A 21,238-nucleotide genomic window follows, 5' to 3' on the forward strand; every position below is an offset into this window, starting at 1 on the left:
ATATAACTACTATAATACTGCTCCTATGTACAAGAAAATAACTACTATAATACTGCTCCTATGTACAGGAATATAACTACTATAATGCTGCCCCTATGTACAAGAATATAACTACTATAATACTGCTCCAATGTACAAGAATATAACTACTATAACACTGCTCCTACGTACAAGAATAGAACTACTATAATACTGCCCCTATATACAAGAATATAACTACTATAATACTGCCCCTAAGTACAAGAATATATCTACTATAATACTGCTCCTATGTACAAGAATATAACTACTATAATACTGCTCCTATGTACAAGAATATAACTACTATAATACTTCCCTCTACTGTATGTACAAGAATATAACTACTATAATACTGCTCCTATGTACAAGAAAATAACTACTATAATACTGCTCCTATGTACAAGAATATAACTATTATAATACTGCTCCTATGTACAAGAATATAAAAACTATAATACTGCTCCAATGTACAAAAATATAACTACTATAATACTGCTCCTATGTACTAGAATATAACTACTATAATACTGCTCCTATGTACAAGAATATAACTATTATAATACTGCTCCTATGTACAAGAATATAAAAACTATAATACTGCTCCAATGTACAAAAATATAACTACTATAATACTGCTCCTTTGTACTAGAATATAACTACTATAATACTGCCTCCTATGTACAATAATATAACTACTATAACACTGCTCCTATGTATAAGAATATAACTACTATATTCCTGCTCCTATGTACAAGAATATAACTACTATAATACTGCTCCTATGTACAAGAATATAACTACTATAATACTGCTCCTATGTACAAGAATATAACTACTATAATACTGCTCCTATGTACAAGAATACAACTACTATAATACTGCTCCTATCTACAAGAATATAACTACTATAATACTTCTCTAATGTACAAGAATATAACTACTATAATACTGCCCCTATGTACAAGAATATAACTACTATAATACTGCTCCTATGTACAAGAATATAACTACTATAATACTGCTCCTATGTACAAGAATACAACTACTATAATACTGCTCCTATGTACAAGAATATAACTACTATAATACTGCTCCTATGTACAAGAGTATAACTACTATAATACTGCTCCTATGTACAAGAATATAACTACTATAATACTGCTCCTATGTACAAGAATATAACTACCATAATACTGCCCCCTATGTACAGGAATATAACTACTATTATACTGCCCCCTATGTACAAGAATATAACTACTATAATACTGCTCCTATGTACAAGAATATAACTACTATAATACTGCTCCTATGTACAAGAATATAACTACTATAATACTGCTCCTATGTACAAGAATATAACTACTATAATACTGCTCCAATGTACAAGAATATAACTACTATAATACTGCCCCTATGTGCAAGAATATAACTACTATAATACTGCTCCTATGTACAAGAATACATATACTATAATACTGCTCCTATCTACAAGAATATAACTACTATAATACTGCTCTAATGTACAAGAATATAACTACTATAATACTGCCCCTATGTACAAGAATATAACTACTATAATACTGCTCCTATGTACAAGAATATAACTACTATAATACTGCTCCTATGTACAAGAATATAACTACTATAATACTGCTCCTATGTACAAGAATACAACTACTATAATACTGCTCCTATGTACAAGAATATAACTACTATAATATTGCTCCTATGTACAAGAGTATAACTACTATAAAACTGCTCCTATGTACAAGAATATAACTACTATAATACTGCACCTATGTACAAGAATATAACTACCATAATACTGCCCCCTATGTACAGGAATATAACTACTATAATACTGCCCCCTATGTACAAGAATATAACTACTATAATACTGCTCCTATGTACAAGAATATAACTACTATAATACTGCTCCTATGTACAAGAATATAACTACTATAATACTGCTCCTATGTACAACAATATAACTACTATAATACTGCTCCAATGTACAAGAATATAACTACTATAATACTGCCCCTATGTACAAGAATATAACTACTATAATACTACCTCCTATGTACAAGAATATAACTACTATAATACCGCCCCCTATGTACAAGAATACAAAGACTATCATACTGCTCCTATGTACAAGAATAAAACTACTATAATACTGCCACCTATGTACAAGAATATAACTACTATAATACCGCTCCTATGTACAAGAATATAACTACTATAATACTGCCCCCTATGTACAAGAATATAACTACTATAATACCGCTCCTATGTACAAGAATATAACTACTATAATACTGCTCTTATGTACAAGAATATAACTACTATAATACTGCCTCTATGTACAAGAATATAGCTACTATAATACTGCTCCTATGTACAAGAATATAATTACTATAATACTGCTCCAATGTACAAGAATATAACTACTATAATACTGCCCCTATGTGCAAGAATATAGCTACTATAATACTGCCCCTATGCACAAGAATATAACTACTATAATACTGCCCCTATGTACAAGAATATAACTACTATAATACTGCCTCCTATGTACAAGAATATACCTACTATAATACCGCCCCCTATGTACAAGAATACAACTACTATCATACTGCTCCTATGTACAAGAATATAACTACTATAATACTGCCCCCTATGTACAAGAATATAACTACTATAATACCGCTCCTATGTACAAGAATATAATTACTATAATACTGCCCCCTATGTACAAGAATATAACTACTATAATACCGCTCCTATGTACAAGAATATAACTACTATAATACTGCTCCTATGTACAAGAATATAACTACTATAATACTGCCTCTATGTACAAGAATATAACTACTATAATACTGCTCCTATGTACAAGAATATAATTACTATAATACTGCTCCAATGTATAAGAATATAACTACTATAATACTGCCCCTATGTGCAAGAATATAGCTACTATAATACTGCCCCTATGTACAAGAATATAACTACTATAATACTGCCTCTATGTACAAGAATATAAGTACTATAATACTGCTCCTATGTACAAGAATATAATTACTATAATACTGCTCCAATGTACAAGAATATAACTACTATAATACTGCCTCTATGTACAAGAATATAAGTACTATAATACTGCTCCTATGTACAAGAATATAATTACTATAATACTGCTCCAATGTACAAGAATATAACTACTATAATACTGCCCCTATGTGCAAGAAAATAGCTACTATAATACTGCCCCTATTGACAAGAATATAACTACTATAATACTGCTCCCTAGGTACAAGAATATAACTAGTATAATACTGCCCCTATTGACAAGAATATAACTACTATGATACTGCTCCTATGTACAAGAATATAACTACTATAATACTACCCCTATGTACAAGAATATAACTACTATAATACTGTCCCCTATATACAAGAATATAACTACTAAAATACTGCCCATTTGTACAAGAATATATCTACTATAATACTGCTCCTATGTACAAGAATATAACTACTATAATACTGCTCCTATGTACAAGAATATAACTACTATAACACTGCTCCTATGTACAAGAATATAACTACTATAATACTGCCCCTATATACAAGAATATAACTACTATAATACTGCCCCTATGTAAAAGAATATATCTACTATAATACTGCTCCTATGTACAAGAATATAACTACTATAATACTGCTCCTATGTACATGAATATAACTACTATAATACTACCCTCAATGTACAAGAATATAACTACTATAGTACTGCTCCTATGTTCAAGAAAATAACTACTATAATACTGCTCCTATGTACAAGAATATAACTACTATAATACTGCTCCTATGTACAAGAATATAACTACTATAATACTGCTCCTATGTACAAGAATATAACTACTATAATACCGCTCCTATGTACAAGAATATAATTACTATAATACTGCCCCCTATGTACAAGAATATAACTACTATAATACCGCTCCTATGTACAAGAATATAACTACTATAATACTGCTCCTATGTACAAGAATATAACTACTATAATACTGCCTCTATGTACAAGAATATAACTACTATAATACTGCTCCTATGTACAAGAATATAATTACTATAATACTGCTCCAATGTATAAGAATATAACTACTATAATACTGCCCCTATGTGCAAGAATATAGCTACTATAATACTGCCCCTATGTACAAGAATATAACTACTATAATACTGCCTCTATGTACAAGAATATAAGTACTATAATACTGCTCCTATGTACAAGAATATAATTACTATAATACTGCTCCAATGTACAAGAATATAACTACTATAATACTGCCTCTATGTACAAGAATATAAGTACTATAATACTGCTCCTATGTACAAGAATATAATTACTATAATACTGCTCCAATGTACAAGAATATAACTACTATAATACTGCCCCTATGTGCAAGAAAATAGCTACTATAATACTGCCCCTATTGACAAGAATATAACTACTATAATACTGCTCCCTAGGTACAAGAATATAACTAGTATAATACTGCCCCTATTGACAAGAATATAACTACTATGATACTGCTCCTATGTACAAGAATATAACTACTATAATACTACCCCTATGTACAAGAATATAACTACTATAATACTGTCCCCTATATACAAGAATATAACTACTAAAATACTGCCCATTTGTACAAGAATATATCTACTATAATACTGCTCCTATGTACAAGAATATAACTACTATAATACTGCTCCTATGTACAAGAATATAACTACTATAACACTGCTCCTATGTACAAGAATATAACTACTATAATACTGCCCCTATATACAAGAATATAACTACTATAATACTGCCCCTATGTAAAAGAATATATCTACTATAATACTGCTCCTATGTACAAGAATATAACTACTATAATACTGCTCCTATGTACATGAATATAACTACTATAATACTACCCTCAATGTACAAGAATATAACTACTATAGTACTGCTCCTATGTTCAAGAAAATAACTACTATAATACTGCTCCTATGTACAAGAATATAACTACTATAATACTGCTCCTATGTACAAGAATATAACTACTATAATACTGCTCCAATGTACAAGAATATAACTACTATAATACTGCTCCTATGTAAAAGAATATAACTACTATAATACTGCTCCTATGTACAAGAATATAACTACTATAACACTGCTCCTATGTACAAGAATATAACTACTATAATAATGCTCCTATGTACAAGAATGCAACTACTATAATACTGCTCCTATGTACAAGAATATAACTACTATAATACTGCTCCTATGTACGAGAATATAACTACTATATTCCTGCTCCTATGTACAAGAATATAACTACTATAATACTGCTCCTATGTACAAGAATATAACTACCATAATACTGCCCCCTATGTACAGGAATATAACTACTATAATACTGCCCCCTATGTACAAGAATATAACTACTATAATACTGCTCCTATGTACAAGAATATAACTACTATAATACTGCTCCTATGTACAAGAATATAACTACTATAATACTGCTCCAATGTACAAGAATATAACTACTATAATACTGCCCCTATGTACAAGAATATAACTACTATAATACTGCTCCTATGTACAAGAATACAACTACTATAATACTGCTCCTATCTACAAGAATATAACTACTATAATACTGCTCTAATGTACAAGAATATAACTACTATAATACTGCCCCTATGTACAAGAATATAACTACTATAATACTGCTCCTATGTACAAGAATATAACTACTATAATACTGCTCCTCTGTACAAGAATATAACTACTATAATACTGCTCCTATGTAAAAGAATACAACTACTATAATACTGCTCCTATGTACAAGAATATAACTACTATAATACTGCTCCTATGTACAAGAGTATAACTACTATAATACTGCTCCTATGTACAAGAATATAACTACTATAATACTGCTCCTATGTACAAGAATATAACTACCATAATACTGTCCCCTATGTACAGGAATATAACTACTATAATACTGCCCCCTATGTACAAGAATATAACTACTATAATACTGCTCCTATGTACAAGAATATAACTACCATAATACTGTCCCCTATGTACAGAAATATAACTACTATAATACTGCCCCCTATGTGCAAGAATATAACTACTATAATACTGCTCCTATGTACAAGAATATAACTACTATAATACTGCTCCTATGTACAAGAATATAACTACTATAATACTGCTCCAATGTACAAGAATATAACTACTATAATACTGCTCCAATGTACAAGATTATAACTTCTATAATACTGCCCCTATGTGCAAGAATATAGCTACTATAATACTGCCCCTATGTACAAGAATATAACTACTATAATACTGCCCCTATGTACAAGAATATAACTACTATAATACTGCCTCCTATGTACAAGAATATAACTACAATAATACCGCCCCCTATGTACAAGAATGCAACTACTATCATACTGCTCCTATGTACAAGAATATAACTACTATAATACTGCCCCCTATGTACAAGAATATAACTACTATAATACCGCTCCTATGTACAAGAATATAACTACTATAATACTGCTCCTATGTACAAGAGTATAACTACTATAATACTGCTCCTATGTACAAGAATATAACTACTATAATACTGCTCCTATGTACAAGAATATAACTACCATAATACTGCCCCCTATGTACAGGAATATAACTACTATAATACTGCCCCCTATGTACAAGAATATAACTACTATAATACTGCTCCTATGTACAAGAATATAACTACTATAAAACTGCTCCTATGTACAAGAATATAACTACTATAATACTGCTCCTATGTACAAGAATATAACTACTATAATACTGCTCCAATGTACAAGAATATAACTACTATAATACTGCCCCTATGTACAAGAATATAACTACTAAAATACTACCTCCTATGTACAAGAATATAACTACTATAATACCGCCCCCTATGTACAAGAATACAAATACTATCATACTGCTCCTATGTACAAGAATATAACTACTATAATACTGCCACCTATGTACAAGAATATAACTACTATAATACCGCTCCTATGTACAAGAATATAACTACTATAATACTGCCCCCTATGTACAAGAATATAACTACTATAATACCGCTCCTATGTACAAGAATATAACTACTATAATACTGCTCCTATGTACAAGAGTATAACTACTATAATACTGCTCCTATGTACAAGAATATAACTACTATAATACTGCTCCTATGTACAAGAATATAACTACCATAATACTGCCCCCTATGTACAGGAATATAACTACTATAATACTGCCCCCTATGTACAAGAATATAACTACTATAATACTGCTCCTATGTACAAGAATATAACTACTATAAAACTGCTCCTATGTACAAGAATATAACTACTATAATACTGCTCCTATGTACAAGAATATAACTACTATAATACTGCTCCAATGTACAAGAATATAACTACTATAATACTGCCCCTATGTACAAGAATATAACTACTATAATACTACCTCCTATGTACAAGAATATAACTACTATAATACCGCCCCCTATGTACAAGAATACAAATACTATCATACTGCTCCTATGTACAAGAATATAACTACTATAATACTGCCACCTATGTACAAGAATATAACTACTATAATACCGCTCCTATGTACAAGAATATAACTACTATAATACTGCCCCCTATGTACAAGAATATAACTACTATAATACCGCTCCTATGTACAAGAATATAACTACTATAATACTGCTCCTATGTACAAGAATATAACTACTATAATACTGCCTCTATGTACAAGAATATAGCTACTATAATACTGCTCCTATGTACAAGAATATAATTACTATAATACTGCTCCAATGTACAAGAATATAACTACTATAATACTGCCCCTATGTGCAAGAATATAGCTACTATAATACTGCCCCTATGTACAAGAATATAACTACTATAATACTGCCCCTATGTACAAGAATATAACTACTATAATACTGCCTCCTATGTACAAGAATATAACTACAATAATACCGCCCCCTATGTACAAGAATACAACTACTATCATACTGCTCCTATGTACAAGAATATAACTACTATAATACTGCCCCCTATGTACAAGAATATAACTACTATAATACCGCTCCTATGTACAAGAATATAACTACTATAATACTGCCCCCTATGTACAAGAATATAACTACTACAATACCGCTCCTATGTACAAGAATATAACTACTATAATACTGCTCCTATGTACAAGAATATAACTACGATAATACTGCCTCTATGTACAAGAATATAACTACTATAATACTGCTCCTATGTACAAGAATATAATTACTATAATACTGCTCCAATGTACAAGAATATAACTACTATAATACTGCCCCTATGCGCAAGAATATAGCTACTATAATACTGCCCCTATGTACAAGAATATAACTACTATAATACTGCCTCTATGTACAAGAATATAAGTACTATAATACTGCTCCTATGTACAAGAATATAATTACTATAATACTGCTCCAATGTACAAGAATATAACTACTATAATACTGCCCCTATGTGCAAGAAAATAGCTACTATAATACTGCCCCTATTGACAAGAATATAACTACTATAATACTGTCCCCTATATACAAGAATATAACTACTATAATACTGCCCATTTGTACAAGAATATATCTACTATAATACTGCTCCTATGTACAAGAATATAACTACTATAATACTGCTCCTATGTACAAGAATATAACTACTATAATACTGCTCCTATGTACAAGAATATAACTACTATAATACTGCTCCTATGTACAAGAATATAACTACTATAATACTGCCCCCTATGTACAAGAATATAACTACTATAATACTGCCCCCTATGTACAAGAATATAACTACTATAATACTGCCCCCTATGTACAAGAATATAACTACTATAATACTGCTCCTATGTACAAGAATATAACTGCTATATTACTGCCCTCTATGTACAAGAATATAACTACTATAATACTGCTCCTATGTACAAGAAAATAACTACTATAATACTGCTCCTATGTACAAGAATATAACTACTATAATACTGCCCCTATGTACAAGAATATAACTACTATAACACTGCTCCTATGTACAAGAATATAACTACTATAACACTGCCCCTATATACAAGAATATAACTACTATAATACTGCCCCTATGTAAAAGAATATATCTACTATAATACTGCTCCTATGTACAAGAATATAACTACTATAATACTGCTCCTATGTACATGAATATAACTACTATAATACTGCCCTCTATGTACAAGAATATATCTACTATAATACTGCTCCTATGTACAAGAAAATAACTACTATAATACTGCTCCTATGTACAAGAATATAACTACTATAATACTGCTCCTATGTACAAGAATATAACTACTATAATACTGCTCCAATGTACAAGAATATAACTACTATAATACTGCTCCTATGTAAAAGAATATAACTACTATAATACTGCTCTTATGTACAAGAATATAACTACTATAACACTGCTCCTATGTACAAGAATATAACTACTATAATACAGCCCATATGTACAAGAATATAACTACTATAATACTGCCCCCTATGTACAAGAATATAACTACTATAATACTGCTCCTATGTACGAGAATATAACTACTATATTCCTGCTCCTATGTAGAAGAATATAACTACTATAATACTGCTCCAATGTACTAGAATATAACTACTATAATACTACCCCTATGTACAAGAATATAACTACTATAATACTGCTCCCTATGTACAAGAATATAACTACTATAATACTGCTTCTATGTACAAGAATATAACTACTATATTCCTGCTCCTATGTACAAGAATATAACTACTATAATACTGCTCCTATGTACAAGAATATAACTACTATAATACTGCTCCTATGTACAAGAATATAACTACTATAATACTGCTCCTATGTACAAGAATACAACTACTATAATACTGCTCCTATCTACAAGAATATAACTACAATAATACTGCTCCTTTGTACAAGAATATAACTACTATAATTCTGCTCCTATGTACAAGAATATAACTACTATAATACTGCCGCCTATGTACAAAAATATAACTACTATAATACTGCTCTTATGTACAAGAATATAACTACTATAATACTGCTCTTATGTACAAGAATATAACTACTATAATACTGCCCCTATGTACAAGAATACAACTACTATAATACTGCCCCTATGTACAAGAATATAACTACTATAATACTGCTCTTATGTACAAGAATATAACTACTATAATACTGCCCCATATATACAAGAATATAACTAATATAATACTGCCCCTATGTACAAGAATATAACTACTATAATACTGCTCCTATGTACAAGAATATAACTACTACAATACTGCTCCTAAGTACAAGAATACAACTACTATAATACTGCTCTTATGTACAAGAATAGAACTACTATAATACTGCCCCTATGTTCAAGAATATAACCACTATAATACTGCCTCCTAGCTGTGAGGACGTGTGTCAGTGGTTCTCCTGATGTCTGGAGCAAGCCCGGGGAGGGGCCTCCCTGGGCGGGTAAGCTCTCCAAGCAAGGCCCAGGCTTCCAGGCCTACACTGGGAAGAAACTCCCAAGCTCTTTCTAATGTGGATGGAAATCCCAAAGTGACTTCTGAGGAGAAGAAAGCTCTGAATGGAAGTAGCAGCAGCAGCAACAAGAAAGATGAAGTTGTGAAAGTGAGTAAAGTAAAGGAAGAAGGAAAAGCCGTGGTCGTATGTAAGAAGGTGACAGTAAAGCAGTCGGCCAGCCAAGGCAAGCAGAGTGAAGTGCAATTAGGAAAGATCCAGAAGGAATCTACTGCTGGGAAGCTGAATCGAGGAAAGCAGGTTGTTGGCCAGGAGGTGAGGCAGATCCCATCACCAGCCTCAGGTGTGCAGCTCACTCCAAGCCGGCAGAGGAGGACATCTCTGGAGAGACAGACCCTCCAGGAGAACCTGCAGCAGAAGCACGTGGTGACCAGCATGGCGGGCTCTGGACGCAAGCGGTCGCAGTCAGGTGGCTGCAGTAATAGTGCTGTGGAGCCTGGAGCCATGAAACCAGCGGTGGTAAGGCTGAGTTCACACGATGCGTTTTTCATGCGTTTCCGCGGCGTTTTTTGCAGTTGCGTAAACGCCGCGGAAACGCATGAAAAACGCATGGTAGAAGGGCAGCAATGTTCCCCAATGGAAATCCGCATGTGCTGTGCCCATGATGCGGATTTTTCCGCAGCGTAAACGCTGCGGTCAAAAATCCGCAGCATGTCAATTAATTTTGCGGAAACGCTGCTCTTTTGCCGTCATTGACTTGCATTAGACCGCATGGAATCCGCATCACTGTATATGTTGATGCGCTTTTCATGCGGTCTAATGTGCGGATGGTACCCGGGTGTGGAGGAGAGGACTCTCATCTAGACCCAGGTACCATTAAAAAAAAAAGAATAAAATAAAAAATATATATATTCTCACCTTCTGACGGCCCGCGCTGCGTCCTGCCGGCTTCCCGCGCACTTCGCGGTTGAATGAAGGACCTTCGCTGACGTCAGAGTCATGTGACGGGTCACGTGACGCTGACGTCGGAAGGTCCTACAGTCTCCACTGCCGGCAGCCGGGACCGATGAAGCAGGACACCGGGGGCCATCAGAGGGTAACGTATAGATTTATTTTTTATTTTTTGACATCACACACTATATAAATCCATGCCGTTTGCATGGATTTATATAGTGTGAAGTTGACAAGCACTTTCCAAGTGATGCTAAAATCGCTTGGGAAGCGCTTGTCAACCCGCATGCGGAAATGAAAGTGAAGACCGCTTCATTTCCGCATGTCCCTGGCAGGAAACCGCATGTACAATCCGCATGTACAATCCGCATGTACAATCCGCATGTACAATCCGCATGCGTTTTTTCCTGCCAGAGAGATGCAGAAACGCTCAGGAAAAAATCCTGAGCATTTCTGCATCGTGTGCACATACCCTAAAAACCAAGGAGGCATCTAGGTCCAAGCAACCAGAGAGCTTGCTGAAAGCAGGATCCCAGGAGACTCCATGTGCAGCAGGGCTGCAGATTGCAGAGGACATCCCAGGACTGGTGGAGAGGTTGCGTGTGTTACAGCAGCAGAAGCAGCTAATACAGGTATCAATAGACTGTGTATATAAAGTAAAGGCTGAGGATCCCGGGGATCACACCTTGTATGACCGGAAGCTGAACTCAATGGGGGTAGAGCTGGCAAATGTGGTGAAGGACATAGACTGTGTGTTTGAGAGGATGGGGCCCCTGGCAGAGACTTACAGGAGCCAGAAACCGTTTATGTTCAATATGCCGTACTCTGCTGATTCGCAGTCAGACATTGTCCCAGGTGGGCCCCAGAAGCCGGTGCGGCCAGTGCTGCAACCCGCAAGCTTCTTGTTCCAAAAGGGACTGCACCAGGAGCCGCAACAGCCTGCGGAAGGTCCCAAGCAGGAGCATGGAGTGCAGGGTACAACGGTGGTACTACAAGTCCCAGGATGCCCAGCACAGCAGCCGGACAGTGGACATGTGTCATTAGTTTCTGGTGGTGCCCAGCAGGGCTCTCATGCTGGGGATAATCATACTGCATCTGTGGGGTCGGGGGTTGGAGGGAGCACAGAATCTGTGGTGGACATGGCGCAGTATGATAATGACATTGATGTTGATGATAACAATGTGCATGATAATGTCTGTGATTTTCCTCCTTTGATTCCAAGCACACAAGGTCCCCCTGCAGCAGACCCTCACCCTGTTAGTCAGCCCAGTGTGACCCCGCAAGTTCCCCCCAGTAATGCCTGGAGCCGTGGCGCTCCGTCCTTTACCTCTGGCGCTAATTATACCGGCCAGGCGTTTAAACGGAGGAACGTCGTGCGTTTCAGGCACAGAGGTGCCAAGGAGGTTCTGCCGGACAGGAGGTTTGTGGTCAGGGAGCTCCTGTGCCAGCAGATGGGGTTTGCGCCAGTTAACATCTGGGCGGTAATTAATCTACCAGACAGGCAGGGCTATGATGTCAGCTTTAAGCTCATGTCTGATCTGGACAGATTCTGGGCCAATTTCCCCAAGTTCAGAGATGCTGAGGGCTGGAGTAAGTTCAGTTTTATTCCCATCTCTAAGCCAGATACGGTTATGGTTAATGTCATCTTCTGGAATGAGTCTGTTCCCCCGCAGGACATTGTGGTGTGGCTCCGGAGGCATTGCGACCTCGTCTCTGACCTCACCAGAAGCAGAGATAACGATGGTATCTGGACGGGTGGGTGGAAGGTCCTGGTGAAGCTGCGCCAGTGTAATAACATCACTGCCCATCCACCCAACTCCTTCTTTATTGGGAGGGAGAAGGGTGGATGTTTCTACTCCGGCCAGCCCCGAAAGTGCTTCAAATGTGGCAAGGCGGGTCACCTGGCGAATACCTGTACAGTGGTGAAGTGCAGCCTGTGCGGGGAAGTCGGCCATGTAGCTGCAGACTGTCAGAACATCAGGTGCAACCTCTGTGGTAAGATCGGCCACCCTCACCGGGACTGTCCAGACGCCTGGCACAACATCTGTAAGGACTTTCCTGATGAGGATTTGGTGGCGGGAGCAGAGATTCTGGAGGAGGAGGCTTTATTGTCAGAAGTCCACCAGGGGTCCACTCAGGTACCACCAGAGCAGCAGTGCTCAGAGGGGGCACAGGGGAGCATGGAGGTCGTCCCTCAGGAGCAGCAGTCACAGGAAGGCGCTACTTCAGTATTACCATCTGTATCTGAAGGAAATAGCAAGAATTAGAGTAAAAGGAAGAAAAAGGACAAGACCTCCCGTAAACCTGAGGAGGAGCATGACACTGGCCAGAGCGCCAGCAAGAAGGTCCAGAGTTCTGCAGGAGTAATGGTCGTGTCTAATAGGTTTGATGTTCTGTCTAACGGGGATTTTGAGGATGAACTTAAAAAAATAGACGCAGAGTGTGATAGGGATGTAGAGGACTGTCCCCCACCAGTCTACTCAGGTAGAGACTGGTATGGAGACCGGTGGTGGACAGGATGACTCCGACTCAGATCTATGAGCTGTCACCCAGACAATGTCCGAACCCAGATAAAATCGTGAGAAATTAGGAAGAGTCAGAAAAGTGTAAAGTTATGGAAGGATGTGTAACTGTGTGGAAATATGATGGTTTCTTTTTACAAAGTGTTTATTTTTCATTTTTCCAACCACAGGTGTGGACTCTTTATATTGACTTTATATGTATAATCTAGAGATGTAACGAATGTATGTACAATTCAAGTGAATCTAGTTTTGTATTACTGCAGGAATTTTGTTAATCTTTTGTATTTGTTTGGTTTTTATAATAAAAATTGCCCCTATGTACAAGAATATAACTACTATAATACTGCTCCTATGTACAAGAATATAACTACTACAATACTGCTCCTATGTACAAGAATACGACTACTATAATACTGCCCCTATGTACAAGAATATAACTACTATAATACTGCCCCCTATGTACAAGAATATAACTACTATAATACTGCTCCTATGTACAAGAATATAACTACTATAATACTGCTCCTATGTACAAGAATATAACTACTATAATACTGCTCTTATGTACAAGAATATAACTACTATAATACTGCCCCTATGTACAAGAATATAACTACTATAATACTGCTCCTATGTACAAGAATATAACTACTATAATACTGCTCCTATGTACAAGAATACAACTACTATAATACTGCTCCTATCTACAAGAATATAACTACTATAATACTGCTCCTATGTACAAGAATATAACTACTATAATACTGCTCCTATGTACAAGAATATAACTACTATAATACTGCTCCTATGTACAAGAATATAACTACTATAATACTGCCCCCTATGTACAAGAATATAACTACTATAATACTGCCCCCTATGTACAGGAATATAACTACTATAATACTGCCCCCTATGTACAAGAATATAACTACTATAATACTGCTCCTATGTACAAGAATATAACTACTATAATACTGCTCCTATGTACAAGAATATAGCTACTATAATACTGATCCTATGTACAAGAATATAAATACTATAATACTGCTCCAATGTTCAAGAATATAACTACTATAATACTGCCCCTATGTACAAGAATATAACTACTATAATACTGCTCCTATGTACAAGAATATAACTACTATAATACTGCCTCCTATGTACAAGAATATAACTACTATAATACCGCCCCCTATGTACAAGAATATAACTACTATCATACTGCTCCTATGTACAAGAATATAACTACTATAATACTGCCCCCTATGTACAAGAATATAACTACTATAATACCGCTCCTATGTACAAGAATATAACTACTATAATACTGCCCCCTATGCACAAGAATATAACTACTATAATACCGCTCCTATGTACAAGAATAAAACTACTATAATACTGCTCCTATGTACAAGAATATAACTACTATAATACTGCCTCTATGTACAAGAATATAACTACTATAATACTGCTCCTATGTACAAGAATATAATTACTATAATACTGCTCCAATGCACAAGAATATAACTACTATAATACTGCCCCTATGTACAAGAATATAACTACTATAATGCTGCTCCTATGTACAAGAATATAACTACTATAATACTGCTCCTATGTACAAGAATATAACTACTATAATACTGCCCCCTATGTACAAGAATATAACTACTATAATACCGCTCCTATGTACAAGAATATAACTACTATAATACTGCCCCCTATGTACAGGAATATAACTACTATAATACTGCCCCCTATGTACAAGAATATAACTACTATAATACTGCTCCTATGTACAAGAATATAACTACTATAATACTGCTCCTATGTACAAGAATATAGCTACTATAATACTGATCCTATGTACAAGAATATAAATACTATAATACTGCTCCAATGTTCAAGAATATAACTACTATAATACTGCCCCTATGTACAAGAATATAACTACTATAATACTGCTCCTATGTACAAGAATATAACTACTATAATACTGCCTCCTATGTACAAGAATATAACTACTATAATACCGCCCCCTATGTACAAGAATATAACTACTATCATACTGCTCCTATGTACAAGAATATAACTACTATAATACTGCCCCCTATGTACAAGAATATAACTACTATAATACCGCTCCTATGTACAAGAATATAACTACTATAATACTGCCCCCTATGCACAAGAATATAACTACTATAATACCGCTCCTATGTACAAGAATAAAACTACTATAATACTGCTCCTATGTACAAGAATATAACTACTATAATACTGCCTCTATGTACAAGAATATAACTACTATAATACTGCTCCTATGTACAAGAATATAATTACTATAATACTGCTCCAATGCACAAGAATATAACTACTATAATACTGCCCCTATGTACAAGAATATAACTACTATAATGCTGCTCCTATGTACAAGAATATAACTACTATAATACTGCTCCTATGTACAAGAATATAACTACTATAATACTGCCCCCTATGTACAAGAATATAACTACTATAATACCGCTCCTATGTACAAGAATATAACTACTATAATGCTGCCCCCTATGTACAAGAATATAACTACTATAATACTGCTCCTATGTACAAGAATATAACTACTATAATACTGCTCCTATGTACAAGAATATAACTACTATAATACTGCTCCTATGTACAAGAATATAACTACTATAATACTGCTCTTATGTACAAGAATATAACTACTATAATACTGCTCCAATGTACAAGAATATAACTACTATAATACTGCCCCTATGTGCAAGAATATAACTACTATAATACTGCTCCTATGTGCAAGAATATAACTACTTTAATACTGCCCCCTATATATAAGAATATAGCTACTATAATACTGCTCCTATATACAACAATATAACTACTATAATACTGTCCCTATGTACAAGAATATAACTACTATAATACTGTCCCTATGTACAAGAATATAACTACTATAATACTGTCCCTATGTACAAGAATATAAATACTATAAAACTGCTCCTATATACAAAAATATAACTACTATATTACTATCCCTATGTACAAGAATATAACTACTATAATACTGCTCCTGTGTACAAGAATATAACTACTATAATACTGCCCCTATGTACAAGAATATAACTACTATAATACTGCCCCCTATGTACAGGAATATAACTACTATAATACTGCTCCTATGTACAAGAATATAACTACTATAATACTGCTCCTATGTACAGGAATATAACTACTATAATACTGCTCCTATCTACAAGAATATAACTACTATAATACTGCTCCAATGTACAAGAATATAACTACTATAATACTGCCCCTATGTACAAGAATATAACTACTATAATACCGCTCCTATGTACAAGAATACAACTACTATAATACTGCTCCTATCTACAAGAATATAACTACTATAACACTGCTCCTTTGTACAAGAATATAACTACTATAATACTGCTCCTATGTACAAGAATATAACTACTATAATACTGCTCTTATGTACAAGAATATAACTACTATAATACTGCTCTTATGTACAAGAATATAACTACTATACTACTGCCCCTATGTACAAGAATATAACTACTATAATACTGCTCCTATGTACAAGAATATAACTACTATAATACTGCTCTTATGTACAAGAATATAACTACTATAATACTGCCCCTATGTACAAGAATATAACTACTATAATACAGCTCCTATGTACAAGAATATAACTACTATAATACTGCTCCTATGTACAAGAATATAACTACTATAATACTGCTCCTATGTACAAGAATATAACTACTATAATACTGCCCCCTATGTACAGGAATATAACTACTATAATACTGCCCCCTATGTACAAGAATATAACTACTATAATACTGCTCCTATGTACAAGAATATAACTACTATAATACTGCTTCTATGTACAAGAATATAACTACTATAATACTGCTCCTATGTACAAGAATATAACTACTATAATACTGCTCCAATGTTCAAGAATATAACTACTATAATACTGCCCCTATGTACAAGAATATAACTACTATAATACTGCTCCTATGTACAAGAATATAACTACTATAATACTGCCTCCTATGTACAAGAGTATAACTACTATAGTACCGCCCCCTATGTACAGGAACATAACTACTATCATACTGCTCCTATGTACAATAATATAACTACTATAATACTGCCCCCTATGTACAAGAATATAACTACTATAATACCGCTCCTATGTACAAGAATATAACTACTATAATACTGCCCCCTATGTACAAGAATATAACTACTATAATACCGCTCCTACGTACAAGAATATAACTACTATAATACTGCTCCTATGTACAAGAATATAACTACTATAATACTGCTCCTATGTACAAGAATATAACTACTATAATACTGCTCCTATGTACAAGAATATAACTACTATAATACTGCTCCAATGTACAAGAATATAACTACTATAATACTGCCCCTATGTGCAAGAATATAAGTACTATAATACTGCTCCTATGTACAAGAATATAACTACTTTAATACTGCCTACTATGTATAAGAATATAACTACTATAATACTGCTCCTATATACAAGAATATAACTACTATAATACTGTCCCTATGTACAAGAATATAACTACTATAATACTGTCCATATGTGCAAGAATATAACTACTATAATACTGCTCCTATATACAAAAATATAACTACTATAATACTGTCCCTATGTACAAAAACATAACTACTATAATACTGCCCCTATGTACAAGAATATAACTACTATAATACTGCTCCTGTGTACAAGAATATAACTACTATAATACTGCCCCTATGTACAAGAATATAACTACTATAATACTGCCCCCTATGTACAGGAATATAACTACTATAATACTGCTCCTATGTACAAGAATATAACTACTATAATACTGCTCCTATGTAGAAGAATATAACTACTATAATACTGCTCCTATGTACAAGAATATAACTACTATAATACTGCTCCAATGTTCAAGAATATAACTACTATAATACTGCCCCTATGTACAAGAATATAACTACTATAATACTGCTCCTATGTACAAGAATATAACTACTATAATACTGCCTCCTATGTACAAGAATATAACTACTATAATACCGCCCCCTATGTACAAGAACATAACTACTATCATACTGCTCCTATGTACAAGAATATAACTACTATAATACTGCCCCCTATGTACAAGAATATAACTATTATAATACCGCTCCTATGTACAAGAATATAACTACTATAATACTGCCCCCTATGTACAAGAATATAACTACTATAATACCGCTCCTACGTACAAGAATATAACTACTATAATACTGCTCCTATGTACAAGAATATAACTACTATAATACTGCTCCTATGTACAAGAATATAACTACTATAATACTGCTCCTATGTACAAGAATATAACTACTATAATACTGCTCCAATGTTCAAGAATATAACTACTATAATACTGCCCCTATGTGCAAGAATATAAGTACTATAATACTGCTCCTATGTACAAGAATATAACTACTTTAATACTGCCTACTATGTATAAGAATATAACTACTATAATACTGCTCCTATATACAAGAATATAACTACTATAATACTGTCCCTATGTACAAGAATATAACTACTATAATACTGTCCATATGTGCAAGAATATAACTACTATAATACTGCTCCTATATACAAAAATATAACTACTATAATACTGTCCCTATGTACAAAAACATAACTACTATAATACTGCCCCTATGTACAAGAATATAACTACTATAATACTGCTCCTGTGTACAAGAATATAACTACTATAATACTGCCCCTATGTACAAGAATATAACTACTATAATACTGCCCCCTATGTACAGGAATATAACTACTATAATACTGCTCCTATGTACAAGAATATAACTACTATAATACTGCTCCTATGTAGAAGAATATAACTACTATAATACTGCTCCAATGTACAAGAGTATAACTACTATAATACTGCTTCTATGTACAAGAATATAACTACTATAATACTGCTCCTATGTACAAGAATATAACTACTATAATACTGCTCCTATGTACAAGAATATAACCACTATAATACTGCTCCTATGTACAAGAATACAACTACTATAATACTGCTCCTATGTACAAGAATACAACTACTATAATACTGCTCCTATCTACAAGAATATAACTACTATAATACTGCTCTAATGTACAAGAATATGACTACTATAATACTGCCACTATGTACAAGAATATAACTACTATAATACTACTCCTATGTACAAGAATATAACTACTATAATACTGCTTCTATGTACAAGAATATAACTACTATACTACTGCCCCTATGTACAAGAATATAACTACTATAATACTGCTCCTATGTACAAGAATATAACTACTAAAATACTGCTCTTATGTACAAGAATATAACTACTATAATACTGCCCCTATGTACAAGAATATAACTACTATAATACAGCTCCTATGTACAAGAATATAACTACTATAATACTGCTCCTATGTACAAGAATATAACTACTATAATACTGCTCCTATGTACAAGAATATAACTAATATAATACTGCCCCCTATGTACAGGAATATAACTACTATAATACTGCCCCCTATGTACAAGAATATAACTACTATAATACTGCTCCTATGTACAAGAATATAACTACTATAATACTGCTTCTATGTACAAGAATATAACTACTATAATACTGCTCCTATGTACAAGAATATAACTACTATAATACTGCTCCAATGTTCAAGAATATAACTACTATAATACTGCCCCTATGTACAAGAATATAACTACTATAATACTGCTCCTATGTACAAGAATATAACTACTATAATACTGCCTCCTATGTACAAGAATATAACTACTATAATACCGCCCCCTATGTACAGGAACATAACTACTATCATACTGCTCCTATGTACAAGAATATAACTACTATAA

The sequence above is a fragment of the Phyllobates terribilis genome, unplaced genomic scaffold (genome assembly GCF_046119375.1).
Source record: "Phyllobates terribilis strain yellow unplaced genomic scaffold, ASM4611937v1 Scaffold_9__5_contigs__length_417890890, whole genome shotgun sequence".
NCBI classification, from domain to species: domain Eukaryota; kingdom Metazoa; phylum Chordata; class Amphibia; order Anura; family Dendrobatidae; genus Phyllobates; species Phyllobates terribilis.